Raw genomic sequence first — 21,244 nt, forward strand, 5'->3', positions numbered from 1 at the left:
TTTTATAAGTGGTCAAAGGTTTTTATTTTATACAGCCACAGCCATAAGTCATGTATGCTACTAAAATAAATAAAAAAAAAAGACATATTTATTTTAATTCTTATTGCGAAATATTATCTTAAATTGATTAAAAATAATAAAAATCTGACATTTGTTTGTAATTTATTTATTATTTACTAAAATAAATAAAAAAAAAAGACATATTTATTTCAATTTTTATTGCGAAATATTATCTTAAATTGATTAAAAATAATAAAAAACTGACATTTGTTTGTAATTTATTTATTATTTACTAAAATGTTGTGAAAATAACTAACCTAAGTACGATTTTATTTAATAAAAACTCCTCTCTCCGCAACTTTAAACTTTGGATAGTAAGTCCTAAGATATAATTGTGTTCGCCATAAAAGCTACAATCGCCAACTCGACCGTCAATAATGTATATTTTAGCCGTGAAAGGTTATGTTTTTCTCTTTTCGCTCACTACGGCTTTTACAACCAATAATACAGCAGTATACCATGTTTTATACACTTGATTTTACTAAAACTGTAATATCAAAATATTTTTGCACAATTACAGCAACTAAATACTCATAATTTTCGAAAAATAGCACGAATGTCAAACTTTGTTTGGGATAACCTAGGTTTTTTGTTGGGGACAACCTTTGTTCCAAACAAACCAAAGCCTGGTACGCAGAAAGGGACAGAAGACAGTTATCCCTGTCTTTGTCACGTCACAGGAATTGGGTATAACTGTATCTCTCTCACTCACGGTATTATTATTACCGTGTCATGGACTTGAGTTTGACACACGCACACATTCATAACATTCTGTGGTAATTTTCGCGGCATCAAGCGTCGGTGAACTTATTTTCGATTGAATAATTTAAATCAAGATAAATATTTTACTGTTTGTGTTAATGTTAAGAAATAAATAAGTCAAAATTAACTAAAACAGAATGATTGTGTAAGTTTTTCGTCATTTTCTTGATTATAAAAATATGATGGCGCGTGGATGACACTTGCAGAGGGTTCCTATTCGGAACAAAATAGGACTTTGTTCAAATGATAATTTAACGTTGGAGATTTTGTGAATTGTTTAGGATCCCGTGTGTAGTAAGCGACTTGAAATTGTTACTTTAATATTTATATACTTTCTAACAAATTTATTAAAATGAAAATTAAGTTTCCGATTTGAGACTTAGTACTAAATTGCTTTTGCTCACCCGTTTGGTTGGTGTGCAACCATTATGCTCGGAGGGCATTGAAATAGCACAACGTCATGGTAACTTACCTATCTAAAATTAATTGTCATAAAAAGTCTATAAACTATATTAAAACGATTCATTTTTTATGAATAATTCAATAACCTAGCTGACACTGAACACAACTTCATTTCGTTTCTTTTGTTTCAGCGGATGGTTGTACAAAAATTTTATAGTACTCAATTTAATTCGCCTACATTGACTTTATTTTTACTATTCCCTTGTCGACATTTATTTGCATGTGAAAAATTACATCGAAAGTTTTATCGCCGATATTGTCAAATGAAATTACGTCAGTGTCCTAATTTACATTGTAAATGATTTATAACGGGTCGTAATGGACGAATCTGAGGATAATTTGAGTGCAGAGGATATAAAATTTGTTGACAGTACGAGTTCTATCAAAATTAAATCTAAGAAGAAATCTCTTGTTGAGAGGGAATTGGAAACAAGTTTAACTGCAAGAGTGACATCTCCTGTACCAATTGGGACAGTAGTAGCACTAGCCGTTATGGGAGAGCTCACAGGCTTAAATCGGAGATAGATTCCAGTGATTCTGAAAGATCAGTCACAAAAGTTATAAAGTCACCGAAGATTGACAGATCGCCGGTTCGAATGCAGTCACCTGTATATAAAATGCATGCATCAAATTCACCGTTGAATACAGAGAATTCTAAGCAAATAGAAAATAAACTTGAAACTCAAATTGAGAATATATATAATGAAAATATATCATTAAGTCGTTTTGGACCCGATGAAAAAAAAATTATATCACCTGCTAAAAAGTTTCCTAAAGTTTACATAAGACAGGATCTGATTCAAAGTAAGGAAAAGGACAAAGAAGAGACAATAACATTAATAAAAACACTCTTTTCACCTGTTAAAGTAAATAACCCATCCACTCATATGGGTAATGTCTTAGAAAGGTCTTCCGAGAAATATAGCTTAGGTACAAAGCACCTTGATACATCATCAGTGGTAAAAACATTGGATTTCGATGGCAATAAGAAGAAGAAAAAAGAAATAATAGATAGTAAAATAACATTATCAAAGAGTGAAATTTTTGACATGGAAGCAAAATGTGAATATCAAGTTGGAGACTTAGCGTGGGCTAGAATGGGCACATATCCATTCTGGCCTTGCATTGTCACTAGAGATCCTGCCAGCGGAACATTTGTAAAGAAGAAATGTAAGTAAATATAAAGTTAATTAACACATTATTGACCGTTGTTGACCGGCCACTAATAAACTCGTGATACACTTTTTTCACATCATTGTTGTTTTCTCTGTTAGTGACCATACAGTGATATTGTTAGTCAGTATAACACAAGCTGTTTCTCTCGCTTATAAGACCCACCAAATCTTTTGTTGAAAAAATATATAATAATTAATAAAATTTAAAAAAAAATGACGTATTCAGTAACATTGTCGGTAAACAATGTGTCAACAATTAGATGATTTGGAACCCTTCATAATTTTCAATATTATTTATTTATTTGTTATTTTTCTACAAGCTGCTTGTGAGTCAAGACATCTACGGGATTGTAAGTTTTATATCTTATTAATATTATAAATGAGAATGTATGGATGGATGGATGTGTGTTAGAATATCTGGATCTACAGAATGGCTGCATGGATCTTGCTGAAATTTGGCTTAGATGTAGAATATAGCCTGGAAGAAGACATAGGCTACTAAGTTTTTTTAGGAACAGATTTTAGGAAAAGGTTGGTTTTTTAAGGAAACAAACAGTAATTAATTAGGTTTGTTATGTAATTTTATGTACTAAAATAATATTAAATATGGTAAACATTTGATATGTTGAATGATTGAAATTAAATAAGTATGTAATGATAAAATCATTATCTTCTGTTTATAGTCACAACAGAAACATGGTCTTTAAAACTTACTAATATTATAAATGTGAATGTTTGGATTGAAGGATAGACGTTTGTTTGAAAGTATCTCCAGAAAGGCTTAACGGATCTGTAGAGATGGCATACATATAGAACATAGTCTGAAAGAACACATAGGCTACTAATTAAGTTATCGTTTAATACAGATTTGCGGGCGATAGCTAGTTATGTAATATTTTTATGAGATACTTTTATATCTTTATTAATTTTACTAATTTTAAAATTAGAGGTGATATAATCTTTGTCAAAAATGCTGGGGGGTGGAGCTGTTCGCGTCCACAGGCATGACCACTATCTTTTGCTAACCACCCTGTACGTGCCCCCCGGGTGGTGCTAAACGAACAGCAATGCCGAGTAACAGGCGGCAGTCAACTAACCTGTCAAATGGCTATCACAAGCCAAGAAGGACTAAATCCCTTCTAAAAGAGTGATCGCGACACCTTGGGAAAGTGTCACGAATATCTCCTATCTCTTTTATTTATGGAAATGTCGAAAAATGAGTATGTGATGTCATGCGATCCGGCTAACCCCCGGCGCTCTCAGGTATCCGGGCTTGAGAGTGAGAAATATGTTACCGAAGACTGCGCAGGAGTGGGTGACCAGGCTCCTGGGTCAGTTAATGCCGCTGGAAGCTCCAAGAAAAAATTGATCCAACAAGCATTTCACCCAAGTATGTTTCTAAGGCCAAGATCATCATCCTTGGGAAGTAAACCAACATCTGACTCCAACCCTGAAGCACAGCCTATGGATGTATCTGCTTCCGAACCAGACGCCATCTGTCCTCCCTCATGGCAAAGAATACCCACAAACAGAAACACTAAGAAGAGAAAAATATCTGACAGTCGATCTCCAGAAATAATAAAAACGTCGAACAGATTTTCCACATTACCGACCAACATATCTGACCAAGAAACAGAACTTAAATCTAAAAAACCGAGCAAACCACCTCCAATAATATTGTATGGGATAGAAGATGTTAACAAATTAACAGAATTACTCCAATCTGTTGCTGAGAAAGACCAATTTATATTCAAAATCATCAATAAGAACCAGCTGAGAATAAATTGTGGTGATGCTGAAACCTACAAAAAAGTCATCACGGTAGTAAGGGAGAAAGGACTAATTGGCCATACCTTCAATAAAAAAGATGAGAGATGTTATAGAATAGTGATAAGAAATCTCCATCCAACTACACCAATTGGAATCATTAAGGAAGAAATAGAAGCAACGGGTAATAGTGTCACTGGCGAAATTATTAACGCCAAATATGGACCAGACAAAAAGCCCACTTCTACATTTTTCGTAAATTTAGCTCCTGGCCCGAACAACAAATGTGTAAAAAGTCTTATTAAATACATCCATCACCAATCAATCATAATCGAAGATCCTAGAAAGAGAAAATCTATAGTACAATGCCAGAGATGCCAACAATACGGACATTCAAAAAATTACTGTATGAGACCATTCCGCTGCGTTAAATGTGGAGAGTCACACAAAACTTCAGAATGTAAAAAACGCGACCGTAACACGCCTGCAACATGCGCCTTGTGTAACGGTCCGCATCCAGCAAATTACAAAGGCTGCAAAGTGTACAAAGAAATCCTGGCGAGAAGAAGCAAACAACACACACAAATTAAAACAGTAACCCACCACCCATGGCCAAGGTGTGAAATAAATACAAAACCACAACACACACATACGAAAACCTACGCAGACGCTACAAAACAATCTCCTGAAACTAGCAGAACCTACGAAAAACCGGAAACAAGCGAAACCTACTTAAAACCCAACCCAAACTACATTGAAGAACTATTACGCAGACAAACAGAAAAATTTGACGTAATCCTACAACAAATGAACACATTAATGTGCCTCATTACAAAACTCGTCGATCGTATCTCAAAATGACCTCCATAAGGCTAGCAGCTTGGAACATAAATGGTCTAGCTCCAAATATAGAGGAAGCTGTACTGCTAATGACAGAGCATAAGCTGGATGTGCTATTAATTTCCGAAGCGCACTGCACAGCAGCCACCTCTATCACACTAAAAAATTATGCTTGTTATGTGACCTGTCATCCTGATGGTACTGGACATGGTGGAACTGCAATAATCATTAAAAAATCAATCAAACATCACGAAATGCCACAATTTAAAACAGATCAGATTCAGGCTACGACAATAGCTCTGGAAGACTATTCGGGATACATCAATCTATCGGCTGTGTATTGTCCTCCTAAACATAAAATTCAAGAGACATCATATTCGACGTTCTTTCAAACACTTGGTGGCCGCTTTGTGGCAGGTGGAGACTGGAATGCAAAACATACTTACTGGGCCTCAAGACTCATATCAACGAGAGGAAGACAACTTAAATTAAGTATTGACCAAAATAACCTCATCGCAATCTCAACTGGCGAACCAACTTACTGGCCTACAGATCCCAACAAAACACCGGATCTTCTAGACTTCTTTGTCGCGAAAGGATTGACTCGACATTACTTCAAACCAGAATCCTGTCATGATAGCTCTTCGGACCACACACCGGTTTTATTGACCCTAAGTAAACTGATAGTGGAACATGGAATACCTGCAACACTTTACAACAAACGTACTGACTGGAACTGCTTCCGTGAATTTATAGAGACTAACATTGATCTACGAAAGCCGCTTAAAACACCCGACGACTTAGAAGATGCCACGGCATACATCACCATGCTAATCCAAAAAGCATGCTGGCTGAATACGCCTGAACTAGATTACAATGTAACGAATGATAACTATCCTCTAGAAATTAAAATAGAAATTGCCAATAAAAGAAGACTAAGAAGACAATGGCAACGTAGCAGGCTAAAGACAGATAGAACAGCTTTCGAAAAATCGGCCCAACTTCTGAAAGACAAATTACGAATTTGGCGAAATGAGACTCTTTCTAACCATCTAGAATCTCTCACAGCAACCTCATCGACTAATTATTCCTTGTGGAAAATTACAAAGAACTACAATAGACCGCAACTAGCTAAACCTCCCATCAAGCACAATAATCGGTGGATTCGTACAATAGAGGAAAAGGTGGAAACATTTGCCCAGCATCTTGCAAATGTATTCACTCCAAACGACAGCTGTATGGCTGAAACAGAAGAGGCGGTTACAAATATCTTAGATCAGGATCTACAAATGTCACTCCCGCCTAAACCAATTAATGTGCGTGAGGTCTGGAAGAACATAAAAGAGCTAAAAAACAAAAAAGCACCAGGCTTTGACCTTATTACGAAGGAAGTGTTAATACAACTTCCCAGGAAAGCAGTAATATTCCTCACCACACTATACAATGGAATCTTAAGAATTCAATATTTCCCACGACTATGGAAAATATCACAGATACTGACATTACATAAGGTTGGTAAGCCAGCTAATGCTGTGAGTTCCTATAGGCCTATAAGCTTGCTGCCAATTCTATCGAAGTTGTTCGAAAAAATGCTACTAAGAAGACTTCTACCTATCTTACAAAATAATAAAACAATACCGGACCACCAATTTGGATTCAAACAGCATCATTCCACCGTTGAGCAAGTCCACCGAGTTGCTGATAGGATACGAAAGACGCTGGAAGAAAAAGAGTACTGCTCTGCAGCGTTCCTGGATATACAACAGGCTTTTGATAAAGTTTGGCATCAAGGTCTTCTTTGTAAAATAAAAAACCACCTTCCCCACAGCTACTATGTATTGCTCGATAGCTACCTGTCCGAAAGACTGTTCCAGGTTAAAGAAAAGGAGATCACGTCACAGTTCTACCCGATCCGAGCAGGAATCCCTCAGGGTTCAGTGCTGGGTCCAGTTCTCTACACGCTCTATACTGCGGACTTGCCACATGTACCGAATGTTACCACAGCTACGTTTGCCGACGATACCGCCATACTCGCCAGTAACAAAAATCCAGAAACTGCGTCGAAGGAACTGCAAAATGGTCTTGACTCGATATCGAAGTGGCTGAAAGAATGGAGGATAAAAGTGAGCGCAACCAAGTCTGTACACGTCACCTTTACCCTACGCAAAGGAAACTGTACCCCTGTCAAGCTGGACGACACAACTCTTCCACATTCAGACTGCGTCAAATACCTGGGCTTACACCTTGACAGACGACTAACATGGAACCAACACATAAAATCTAAAAGGGATGAACTAAAATTTAGGTATAAAAACCTTTACTGGATACTGGGCAGAAACAGCAAATTGTCCACTGATAACAAGCTACTAATATATACGACGGTCCTAAAGCCTATATGGTCATACGGTCTACAACTATGGGGAAATGCCAGTAACTCCAATATAAATATGCTGCAGAGAATGCAGAATATTATCCTACGTACAATAAGCAACACGCCATGGTACATAAAAAACAGCGAAATACATTCTAACCTTAAAATACTAAGTATCAAGGACGAGTACATAAGTTCTATCAAGAAATATCATGACAGGCTGAAACAACATCCTAATGAACTGGCGGCACAACTTATAAATAAAAATTATCAAAACCGGTTGAAGAGAAAAGATATTCTGCCGTATACCAATTCTTAAGTGTCTTAGCACTGTGCATCAAGGGTAGTTGGCCTTAGTGGAGGTCACACTCGTAAAGTAATGAATTCACACTTTCAACACATCTGATAAAAGTAGTAACTGATGGCAGATGAACACAAAAAAAAAAAAAAAAAAAAAAAAAAAAAAAAAAAAAAAAAAAAAAAATGCTGGTGCGGGTTGACTTCACACATATCTTTGAATTTCTTGGCAGATATATCTAGGTTGGATCACAATGTTTTCCTTCACAGTATCTCGTGGTTATAAAAAAAAAAATAAGTGACACTGCGCTAGTGAGATACCTAATTAATAATTTAGGTTTTAAATTAATGTAAAAAAACTAATATTGGTTATTTTTTTTATAGTATTGGGTCGTTCGGAACGCGAAATCATACATGTAACATTTTTGGGTGACAATGGCCGACGTGGATGGATAATGCAAAGCATGCTACGAAAGTTTCTCGGACAACTAGAGTTTGAAACAACTAGAGAAAAATTTTCAGCAGAGGTGAAAGTGCTTTTATAATTTTTTTTATCATCAGCCCACTATACATCCTCTGAGGGCTCGGAGCCTACTATCTGAAGGGTGCCTAGGTCATAGTCAACCTCGCTGGCCTAGAGCTGATTGACTTGAATACACACATATTTTTGAATTTCTTTGCAGATATATGCATCTTGTATCATTATGTTTTCCTTCACTGTATGATGTACATATGTAAATCAAAACAAATTGTTACATAGCAGGATTCGAACCTAGGACCTGCGGTATACAGGTCAATTGCTTAACCTCTGAACCTCAATCAAATTACATAAGGAAAAATTATGTACGAACTATTAATTTCTTAAACACTTGATTTACAGGAAAAGAAACGGGATCCAAGATTATATGCAGCCTTCTTTATATCAGAAAAGAAACAACCCCAATGGGCTATATCAGTGGAAGAAGCAGAAACTTTACTACGTGAACCGAAAAGGCTAAGAATAGATTTATTACGTGATATGCTAGGAAATAATAAAGTTGTTGCTAAAATAGAAAAGAGAGTAACTAGAACAAATAGTGATGTTTCATTGAGTGAGAGCTTATATGACACATTGTTTTCTGAAGATGACACAAAAAATCATGATAATGAACGTTCTAAAAACAAAACGAGAAATAAATCTTTAGATGTATCAGAAGTTGTTACAGCTTGTTTAGATAACATGGCTGCAAAAACTGGTATAACTAAAATTAAAAAACAATCTCACATGGACAGGTGGTTGCAAAAAGCAAAATCAAAAACACCTGAAAAATCTTTTTATAAATCACAAAATAAAACTGATAAAGAATGCAAATCGAACAATGCAAAATTAAAATCCAATGAAAATTGGTCAAGACGATCCCTTAGACTTAGACGATCTAGAAAAGAATCTCATGATATAATCGAGGTTAAACTGTTATCACATCAAAATGAACACGATTATAGTAAGAAAAATGATGAAGAATTTACTAAACCTATTAACAATGATAAAGTTGATATGACATTAAAAGAATTAAATGAACATCCCCAAGGAATCACATTGAATGAATCACAAGAAGAAATGGTTAATGAGTCGACAAATAATCAATATAATAATGAAGATAGTTTAGTACAAAATCAATTAATTGCAATGAAAAAGGATTCAACTCCAACTAGACTAGATGATACTGAGCTAATGCAAATAGATTTAAATGATAAAGAATTAGCTAGAGCAAATTCTGAAACGCTGCCTAATAGTATAGATGAAGTTAGCAATGAATTTGAAGATGTCACTTATCTAGACCAAAATAAAGACATCTTAGATAATTCTGTTTTAGAAAAGAAAGTTCAAACTGTAGATATTGAACATAGTGTTAATGAAATTGTGGATTCAAAGTCGAATTCTGTCCGAGATGAGAGAAATATTGTTGTTGTGACTAATTTACAAAAGACACAAATTAACAAAAGTATAGATATTAAGAAAAATCATGTTGAAGTAAAAGAATTAGACCATGGGAAATCAAAGAGTGTATCAAATAAGAATTTGTTTGATTTTATGGATTCTAATGACACAGAAATACACGCGAAACCTATAGAAAATTACGTAGATTTGATAAAATCAGACAATGATTCGTCAAACAAAAGATTATGTAAATCTAGCGATGTAGAAATGGGCACAGAAAATATAGATAACCCAGAGAATTGTAAAAATCATGAAGATTTTACTGAATCAGACAATAATAGATCAAAAAATGTGCCAGACAAGAATTTATGTGAGTCCAATGATATAGAAATGGATGAAGAAATTATAAATTTGCCAGATAATAGTGAAAATCATGTAGATTTCATTGAGCCAGACAATCAAATATCAAAAAGTATATTGGACAAGAATTTAGACGAGTCCAATGATATAGAAATGAAAGAGATTTGTGAAAACCAAGTTTTAAATGTAAAAAATTCAAGTACAACTGTTTGTGAGTCAATAGTATTGAATAAATCACAGAAACTAAATAAAATAAAAGATATAGGGAATAACCAGACATCAGAGAACCAAAAATCAGATTCAGAAGAGAGTGAGGAATCAATTGATAGTAGATCTTTAAAAGATGACGATCAGAATCAAATTGTAGAAGACAATCATGAAAAATTGAATAATGCTAATGTAAAATTAATTAATTCTAACGATAATGAAGTCCCTAATTCTTTCTCGAGTGGTTATTCAAGTTCAATTCCAGATGAAAATGATGTGGAGTATAATCTAATACAAATTTTTAATGATAAAGAAATTTCTTCAAACATAAATGATAGTGATTCGACATTGACTGAGGAGAAATTGCCAAACTCTAAAACATTACCCGAAGTTATTAGAGAGAATAGTGATATTAATAATCTCGATAACACAAACAATTTCATTGATAAAGTAAATAAAATGCTGGAAAATAAAGAAATTGGTGAATTACATAAGAATATTATCGAAGAGACAGATATGGACGATAATCCAGATCAAAAACAGACTAGCGTTTTTAATGACGAAATGAATTCCACAGAAGTTGTTACTAAAGAAAAAAGTAACTCTGATAATCAATCAGCCAAAAGTTTAAATTCAGATGTAGAATCAGTAACTTCTGAAAATACAGAAGAATTAAGTTCCAAAAATCTTAAATCGGAGCTTGATAAGAATGAGACAAATATAGAAGAGTCACAGAAGACGAATTGGAAAGTCAAAGAGGTTATCGACGATAATAAATCATTGAAAATAACATTAGACAGAACTGTTGAAAAGAAATCAAATAAACCATCTAAAAATGAATTCGAAGATCCAGAATTTTTAAAGTATTTAGAATTTCGACAAGACGCATTAATTGACGAACATCCTGAACTAACACAAGATGAAATAACACGTTACTTGTACAAAACTTGGCTATATGAGGAAAGTTCAAAATCTGAAAGTAAACGTACAGACGAAATGGAACAAGCTAATTTAGTTAAAAGTTTAAAAAAAGAAACAACACAACCAAAAAGAGTGAAAAAGAAAATAAAAGTAGACAAAGAAATTAATGACGATGAGGATTTTATACCTAAATCAAAATCTAAACGAAGAATTGCAAGACCATATTACAACGAAGATTTCAATGAAAATTCAGATTTAGATATGGAAGATGAAGTACAATTATTTGAAATTTTCAAAAATAAATCAAACAGACAGTTTAAAGAGAAAAATAATGAAAATTCAAATGAGGAACAAATTAATATTCCAAACGGAAGTATAGAGGAATCTCGTAATGATGCAAACTTTTTAAGTGACGATGATTTTGATCAAGTCGAAGAATATTTCAGACAACTCACTGAACCAAAGCCGAATTTATTTAAAGGCCTTTTAAGAGAAAAAGTTTGTGAGATTTGTGAGAAAACTGGTAATCTAATTAAATGTAAGGGTTGTCATTATGTGTTCCATGTTGAATGTACTAAAAAAGAGACAGAAGTTATTGATAAACAATTACCTACTAGAGGAAGAAAGAAGAAGAAGAGAAATAGAGGTAGAAAACAGAAAGGTTTAGATGATTCAAACGGCTTAGATGGAGACAGTCAGAGTGATGAGAAATCTCAAGAATTGAATGCATCTGAAGAAAATTTATCAATAGACGAAGTTGAATCTCATATAATCGTAGACGCGAATAACTTCGAAGCTCAATTGAGTGATAAAATGAAAGAAATACTCGACACACAAAACGAGTATGACATAGATTCAAGTGAACAAGAACTCGATTGGAGCGATACAGAAGTGGGTAAATGTAAAATAATCGATATCAAACTACCAAAGAAAAATCAGATATCGGATACAGATTATTCTGATTTCAAATGCCATAATTGTGTACGATATGACAAACCTATTTGTTTTGTATGTAGATCTGCCACTTCACCAAAAGATGGCATAGAATTCAGACAGAGGTGTCAATTGGCACATTGTAATAGGTACTATCATTTAGAGTGTTTGGAACATTGGCCTCAAACGCAATATCACTCTGGTGAAGTTCTTAGAAATAATAAAAATATTAAAGGGTTTTTCGAGCCTGTAGTTTGTCCGCGACATGTGTGTCATACGTGTGTCAGTGATGACCCTAGAGGTTGTAAGACTAGATTCAGTGGTGATAAACTAGCTCGGTGTGTGAGATGTCCAGCGACCTATCATTCCTTCACTAAATGTCTTCCCGCTGGTTCTCAGATATTGTCAGCGTCACATGTGATTTGTCCAAGACATTACGAGCACAGGTGAGTCTAAAAATTTATTGTTTCCTAATAAAATGCTCAAAGCTAACCTCTAGTTCAGTATCTTGAACTTAGTACTTTATTTAAGGAACTCTAAACGAAGAACGTAAAATTTGACAAAATTAAATGTGGATAAAGTATGCATAACTTTATAAAAAAAAAGTGGCAGAACCTGCAACAACAATTGTTAGGTGTATGAATGAGACGGAACAACCGGTGAAATACCACAACCTCACAGAAGACAGGCCTCAAGTGGAAGTAATTCCAACTATAGTCTGATGAGTGTGGTGCTGGAGGACTCATTTTAGTCCACGTTGCCTTCCCACCTTTCTCTTTTAAGGAAATTTATGGAAAGGGGAAGTGGATTTGGCAGAGGAGAAGACGCCTCTTTCTGTGCGAATATGCTCTATCGATTCCACTTCCCCTTTCGCTATTTAGGCGAATTCAAGTAGCCGCACACTCATTTGCAACCTTATAATGTAAAAAAAAACATTAATTATGGAATTTCGACCAATGGGCGACCGTTAGTAAATAGTAAAATAAAAATAATTTATATTATAGGCCGGGCAAAGTGCCTTGTCATGTGAACACTGGTTGGTGTTTCATCTGTGCATTGGGTGGTTCTCTCATCTGCTGCGAGTACTGTCCCACTTCATTCCACGCTGAGTGCCTTAATATCAAACCACCTGAAGGTAAGACTCCCTTAACACAGATTGGGGCGGAGAGTAAAGTACATTATTTTGTCTCAAATAAAATTGAGCTTTAACAAATTGAAATAAAGTTTAATTTTACTTTGAATGTTTTTTCATATGAAAAATAAAATTAAACCATGTTTCAATCATATAAAGCTAAGTTTTATTTGAGACTAGCTTGCGCCCACGACTAAAACCGCGCGAAATTAAAAAAAATTGTATTAAGTGGCATATGCGTTCTTCCAGACTATGTTTTACATCTGTGACTAATTTCATCAAGATACGTGTAACTGTTCCGGAGATATCTTGAAACAAACATTAATACGTAATATTAGTAAGATAAAAATCTGCTTTGTTTTCCCCTTTGTTTGTGTTAACGGATTTTAATCCATAACTATCTTAAAAAGTTACATTAAAATAATAAAAAAAGTGTAGTTTGAACTATGTTATTGTTTCTAACATTTTTGTACTGAAATTTAAATCTTACTAATATTATAAATGTGAATGTTTAGATGTATGGATGGATGGATGTTTGTTAGAAGGTATCTCAGGAACAGCTCAACGTATCTTGATGAAATTTGGCACAGATGTAGAACATGGTCTGGAAGAACACATAGGCTACTTACTAGTTTTTTTTATAATTCAGCGCGGACGGAGTCACGGTAGACAACTAGTTATACTATAATTTTATTATGACAGTCAATATGTCGTTTCATTTCATGTGATTTCTCCTGTATATGTTTTCAGACATTTTGTATATTTTCTAGGTGGATATATGTGTGAGGATTGTGAGACGGGATGCTTACCTTTGTATGGAGAAATGGTTTGGGTCAAATTAGGACATTATAGGTTAGTATTCTGTTTTATAACATTATAAGATGAATAAGTTTTTTTAGATGAAGCTGGCAATACAAAAAGCATGTGGCAACACTAGTAAGTTGAAATTTGTTTGGTAAGATATACTCTATGTTCCGGGTAAGAGGACATACTCTTTGACAGTTGCGATGTTTTTTTGAACAAAGATTATATTCGTTGATATAAAAAACTAAAAAAAATAGTTCTGAGGGCTTTATCCTAAAAATATTTTAAAATACAAGTCAACTTCGTCTTTACCTAAAAGAATAAATCTCTGACTAATTACATTCCCATATGAAAAGAATTCTTATGGCATTTACTTTTGGTTTCTGACACCAAAATCCTATCTTTCATTATTGACAAAACAGAGATAATAATTTTTAAACATGGATTTTGGTTTCAGAAACCTACGTATATTCTTTTATTGTATCCAAACTACTGTAGGGAGCGACGGTGGCTCATGAGTTAAGCACTCGACTTGCAATATGCAGGTCGTGGTTTCGAATCCCGCCATGTACCAATGTGTTTTTGATTTACATATGTACATTTATCCGACGTTATTACAATGAAGGAAACATTGTGATGAAACATATCTGAGAAGAAATTCAAAGATTTATGTGAATTCAACATGCACTGGGTTGTGGTTGACTATGTTCTAGTCACCCCTAACTTAGGGTAGGCTCCGAGTCCCTCAGTGGGGATGTATAGTGAGCTGATGATGATGAACTACTAAATCGAAGTATTTTAATGAACATGTGATATCTATTACAGATGGTGGCCTGGAATAATCTTGCATCCGTCAGAGATCCCTCCCAATATCTTAGCTGTGAAACATTCACCCGGAGAGTTTGTTGTCAGATTCTTTGGCCAATATGATCACTACTGGGTTAATAGAGGACGAGTATTTCCCTTCCAAGAAGGTAAGAAATGCTTAGATGGATGAATGGATGTGTGAATTGATGGATGGATGGATGGATATTTGTTACTAGGTATGTCCAGAACGTCTCAACAGATCTTGATGTAATTTGTCACAGATGTAGAACATAGTCTGGAAGAACTCATAGACTACTTAGTAGTTTTTTTTAAATGATTACTTGAGAGTATGTACGATATGAAATGTCTTAATTCTGTGTTCAGAAAAAATATTTCTGCACTAAAGATTCTTTGTTCACAGTCACATGTTAAAAATACACGTCTGGATATTTTTTATGTCAACTGATGATTGAGATATATTAAGCTATTGAAATTTATTATTAAACTAGCTGTCGTCCGCGATTCCGTCCGAATGTTTTTTTTTAATTCCGAGGAATTAAAAAAAAAACATAATAAGTAACATAATAAGTAGCGTATGTGTTCTTCCAGACTATGTTCTATATCTGTGCCAAATTTAATAGAGATTTGTTGAACCGTTTTGCAGATACCTTCTAACAAACATCCATCTATCCATTCCATTCCATCCATTTTTTTTTATTTATATTGCGTAAAACTTTCAATTGCATATCTCGAAATGACAACAAAAGCCTTCGACATTAACTGAAAATTACCGTTACCATGGCAACCATTCATCTTTGCTGTGGGATAACTTAAAATTCACTAAGTTTTTAACATTCGCATTTATAATATTAGTATGACTAATATTAAAGTAATTATCATTGACTTAACATTTAATAATATGCCAAAAATAATTTTCAGGTGATACGGGAAAAGTTTCAAATCAGAAGTCAAAGATTGATGCAGCATTCAATATGGCGATGAAACACGCGCAAAGAGCTTGCGAGATATTGAAAAGTAAGTTATATTTTCTAAGCAAATAAAATAAGAAGATAAGTGAGTTAAGCTCAGAGGTTAAGCACTTGACTTGCAATCTACAGGTCTAGAGTTCGAATCCCGACATGTATCAATGTGTTTTTCGATTTACATATGTATTTATCTGACCTTACGATGAAGGAAAACATCGTGATGCTGCACATATCTGAGAAGAAATTCAATGATATGTGTGAAGTCAACCCGCACTTGGCTGTGGTTGACTATGTCCTAGTCACCCCTAACTTGGGGTAGGCTCCGAGTCCCTCGGTGGGGACGTATAGTGAGCTGATGATGAAATCGGGTGCGGTATAAAAAAACATAGAAGGGAAGTGACCATACAGAAGATAGTAAGTAAGTGGAAGTAATTCCGCGTACAGTATGATGAGTGTGGTGCCGGAGACCTAATTTTAGTCCTCTTTCCCTTCCCACCCTTTTTCTTATAAGAAAAGATGGAGATGGGGATTTGACAAAGAAAATGACGGATATGTTGGAGAAATATCCTTTTTCTGTGCGTCTCCTACTCTGTCGAATATGGATGTTTGTTTCTTTATTTCGCTGAATTCAGATGACATATTGCTGATTGTCAACCTATGGTATAAAATATGTCATTATTATCCAGAAGTGTCACCAAATGAAGAAGAGCCTCCGGATTTCGCATCTTCTCTTCTCCCGCCACACTATGTGAAGCTGAAGGTGAACAAGCCGTGCGGATCTCTGTGCGGGAAGAAGATAGATTTAGAGGAGAGCTCGCTGACACAGTGTGAGTGCAATCCTGATGAAGAGGATCCTTGTGGACCTTACTCACAGTGTCTCAATAGGTGAGTTAAAGAACACATAGAATGTTAAAAAAAGATACAATAAAATACAATTTTATTCGTAACTAGCTGTCGCCCGCGACACCGTCCGCGTGAAATAATAAAAAAAACTTAATTAGTAGTCTGTACGTTCTTACAGATTCTTTTACATCTGTGTCAAATTTCATCAAGATCCGTTGAGGCGTTCTAGAGATACTTTCATGCAAATATCCATCTATCCATCCAACCATCCATCCATCCATCCATCCATCCATCCATCCCATCCCATCCCATCCATGTTTTATTGTTTATATTGCGTAAAACTTTCAATTGAATATCTCGAAATGACAACAAAAGCTTTCGACATTGGTTGAAAATTACCGTTACCATGGCAACCATTCATCTTTGCTGTGAGATAGCTTAAATTTCACCAAGTTAAGTTTCACTTTTCGTGTTTACCTGCAAAAATGAGATGTTATGTCCCAGGATGCTGCTAACAGAGTGTGGTCCATCTTGTCGTGCGGGCGAGCGTTGTAATAACCGAGCGTTTGAGAAGCGCCTCTACCCCAAACTGGTGCCATACCGCACCCCACAGAGGGGGTGGGGGTTGAAGACTTTGGAGGATATCAAAGCAGGTAATTATAAAAATAGAAACAACTTAATACAATATCGGTTATAACGACTCATCGGTTATTATGACCAACGTTGGTTATATACACGTCAGCAACAACATCAGTTGCACAAATTGTCCTCGCTCAGTGAAATACCACGATCTTACAGAAGACAGACGTCAAGTGGAAGTAATTCTACATACAGTCTGATGAGTGTGGTGCTGGAGGACTCATTTTAGTCTTCTTTCCCTTCCCACCCTTTCTTATAAGGAAAGGATGGGAAGGGGAGGTGGATTTGATGGAGATGTATAGGAAGGTTAAATATTCTCTTTTTGTGCGTCTCCTTCGTCGATTGAGGGTAGACAACGCATCTGCAATTGCGAATGTCAGAGCAGCGGCCGCTTCGCCATTTTAGCGAATTCAGACCGCTTGTTTGTCATCTTATAAATATAAATTTGTTAAATAGTAAATATAATTAGGTCTTTGGAGTCGGAAATAGTATTATTGATTGAATTGAGATTTCATACACATAATTGAGACAGGTCGCTTCGCCATTTCGGCGAATTCATGTGGTTGCTTGCTCGTTTGTCACCTTGTAATATAATATAAAAGTTATAATTAAAATATATAATTAAAAATATATTGTTTGCAGGTCAATTCGTGATAGAGTATGTGGGAGAAATAATAGATGAAGAGGAGTTTAAGAGAAGAATGCAGAGGAAATATGAGATACGAGATGAGAACTATTATTTCCTAACTCTAGATAAAGAGAGAATGATTGATGCTGGACCTAAAGGGAATCTGGCTAGGTAAGTGTTACTATATCACTCAGAGTTGTTAATTGGCCACTGAGGATGTAGATTTAGCTTAGTAGGTACCACTTAGCAATTCTGCGTAAGGCACTTTGCAAGATGGTGAATTTCATAGGTATGATAAAAAGTTGGACAAATTATTTTCTCTCCCTCTTCCCACTCTTTTCTTATAAGGCAAGGATTTAATGGAGGAGGAGGCATTGGAAGAGAATATATTCTCTTTTCTGTGCGTCTCCTACTACGTCGCTTAAATGTAGGCAACGCATCTGTACTTGCGGATGTCTGAGCAGCGGTCGCTTCGCCATTTTAGCGAATTCAGACCGCGTGTTTGTCATCTTTTAAATATAAATTTGTTTAATAGTAAATATAATTAGGTCTTTGATGTCGGAAATAGTAATATTGATTGAATTGTGATTTCATACACATTAGTGTACAGCGACCATCGACAATCTATTTTCCCTTTTTCATGTTGGGAAGGCGGGGGGGGGGGGGGGTTTGAAAACCAGCTCAATACTGTATCCTGACCGGTGTTGAAGCTGAACCTCCCTTTTGCCATTACTGAACATTTTAGTCCTCTTTCCCTTTCTACCCTTTTCTTATTAGGAAAGGATGTGAAGAGGAATTGGATTTGGCGGAAGAGGGGACGCATAGGAAAGGGAAATATCCTCTTTCTGTGTGTCCCCTTCTCTGTTGATTAATGGTAGGCAACACATCTGCATTTGTGGATGTCTTTTGTTGTCGAATGTTTTTCTATGGCAATCATAAGTTATTATTATTATTTAAAATCTTTTATAAATATTAATAAAATAATGTTAAGGTTTGTTTTTTTATTTCAGATTCATGAATCACTGCTGCGAGCCAAACTGTGAGACACAGAAGTGGACGGTACTGGGTGATGTCAGAGTGGGACTGTTTGCTATGAGAGATATACCAGCTGTATGTTTTTATATCTTACTAATATTATAAATGCGAATGTTTGGATGTATGTGTGTATGGATGGATGTTTGTTTGAAGATATCTGCAAAACGGCTCAATGGATTTTAATGAAATTTGTCACAGATGTAGAACATAGTCTGGAAGAACACATAGTCTACTTATTATGTTTTTTTTAAATCCCGCGCGGACGGAGTCGCAGGCGACAGCTAGTAATATTTTTAATATTTTTACAGAATAGTGAAGTTACTTTCAACTATAATCTCCAATGTGCTGGAATTGAGAAGAAACAATGTCTTTGCGGAGCTAAAAGATGTTCAGGTTATATTGGAGCTAAACCTAAACAGGTTAGTTTAAGTTTTTTTTTTTAGTTTAAGTTATCATCATCATCATCATCAGCTCACTATACGTCCCCACCGAGGGACTCGGAGCCTACCCCAAGTTAGGGGTGACTAGGACATAGTCAACCACAGCCAAGTGCGGGTTGACTTCACACATATCATTGAATTTCTTCTCAGATATGTGCAGCATCACGATGTTTTCCTTCATCGTAAGGTCAGATAAATACATATGTAAATCGAAAAACACATTGATACATGTCGGGATTCGAACTCTAGACCTGTAGATTGCAAGTCAAGTGCTTAACCTCTGAGCCACCGACATTCTATTTAAGTTATTTTTGTTGTAATTTTAAGTCAACTATCTATATAAAGTTTTACTGAAAATCAGCCTTTGATGTTGAGTGGCTATATTTTGTTTTATTTTTAACGAGTTGACACATGGGTAGAAAGAGCACTCATATTCCCGACGTGCTAATTACGTATATTTTACAGTAGCTAATAATACATGTATATTGAATTACAATTTATAGAAAGAATTTGTAACTTTGTCCTGTTGAAGGAATTATGTATCTCCAAAAACCTATTGTGATTTTAATTTTTTTTTTAGAGGAATTGAAAGATTTTTTTTGTATGAATGTTTTGTCTGTGATCATGATTATTTTCGCAATGGAAAAAGTACATTAATTTTTATTTATACAACTGTAATAATAATAATAAAATAATATTAATTATTATTATATAACTAGCTTTTACCCGCGACTTCGTCCACGCGGAATAAAAAAAATGCACACAAGATAAAAAAGTCCCTATATCCATCTCCTAGTTCTAAGCTACCTCCCCATCAATTTTCAGCTAAATCATTTCGACCGATCTTAAGTTATAAATAGTGTAACTAACACGACTTTTATAGGAAGTTATGGTAAAAAGTAAAAACAACGGTTAAGGATTTAAATAAAATTATATATATTATCCTTTTTATAATAAACACTATGGAGGTATATGTCCGATCCCTAGCACTGCTCAGAGCAAAGTCAGAAGTGAGAATAATCAAAATTTCAGGGGGTCGGGCGTTTTTACCCTAGACCATAAACAATCTTTTATCATAAACAATAGAACAGTCATAGATTAATTTTTGTATAGATTGTAAATTTAAATAATTCCAACAACTTTCTTTTATATATATAGATAGATATAATATTGTTATTTCTCAAATGTTAATTGTTAATATTAAAAAAAATCTAAATCTAAAATATTTATTATTTCAGAACGAACAACCAAAGAAGAAAAAGGACGTAACAAAACGTACATATAAAAAGCGTAAAGTGGAATATTCTCCAACTGTTGGACCGAAGCCTGTCAAACGACAAACATCACGCTCTAATCCAAAGGAGCTGACAGAGATAGAGAAAGATTTACTTATTATAAAACTTGCTACAAGTGGAATGTCCAGTGATTCAGATTGTAGCGGGAGATTGAGTGTAGATAGTGCTAAAGAGAGAAGAACTATGAAAAGAAATAGAGATAAAATATCTTGTGATGATTTATATAATGATTTTTCTTCCAGTAATAAAAGATTTAAAGAAGACGATTGATTTGTAAAAATGGCGGATTCCAAAGAAATCTTCTAATATATAAAATTCTCGTGTCACAGTTTTCGTCACCGTACTCCTCCGAAATGGCTTGACCGATTCTCATGAAATTTTGTGAGCATATTCAGTAGGTCTGAGAATCCAACAACATCTATTTTTCATTTTTTTTTTAACTGCGCGCGGACGGAGTCGCGGGCGACAGCTAGTTGTGTATAAATTAATATTTTGTCACTTTTTAGATGGAATTATGGGAAAATTATTAAACATCTTTTGTAAAAGTTATAATAATTATTAA

At 34.8% G+C, this 21,244-nt stretch overlaps 1 pseudogene; it reads left to right on the forward strand.

Annotated features, from left to right (window-relative positions):
- The first annotated feature begins 1,552 nt into the window (after positions 1-1,552).
- On the forward strand, positions 1,553-21,027 carry LOC106717344 (annotated as a pseudogene).
- Positions 21,028-21,244: the final 217 nt, after the last annotated feature.

Source organism: Papilio machaon, chromosome W, assembly GCF_912999745.1.
Source record: "Papilio machaon chromosome W, ilPapMach1.1, whole genome shotgun sequence".
In the NCBI taxonomy this organism is placed as follows: domain Eukaryota; kingdom Metazoa; phylum Arthropoda; class Insecta; order Lepidoptera; family Papilionidae; genus Papilio; species Papilio machaon.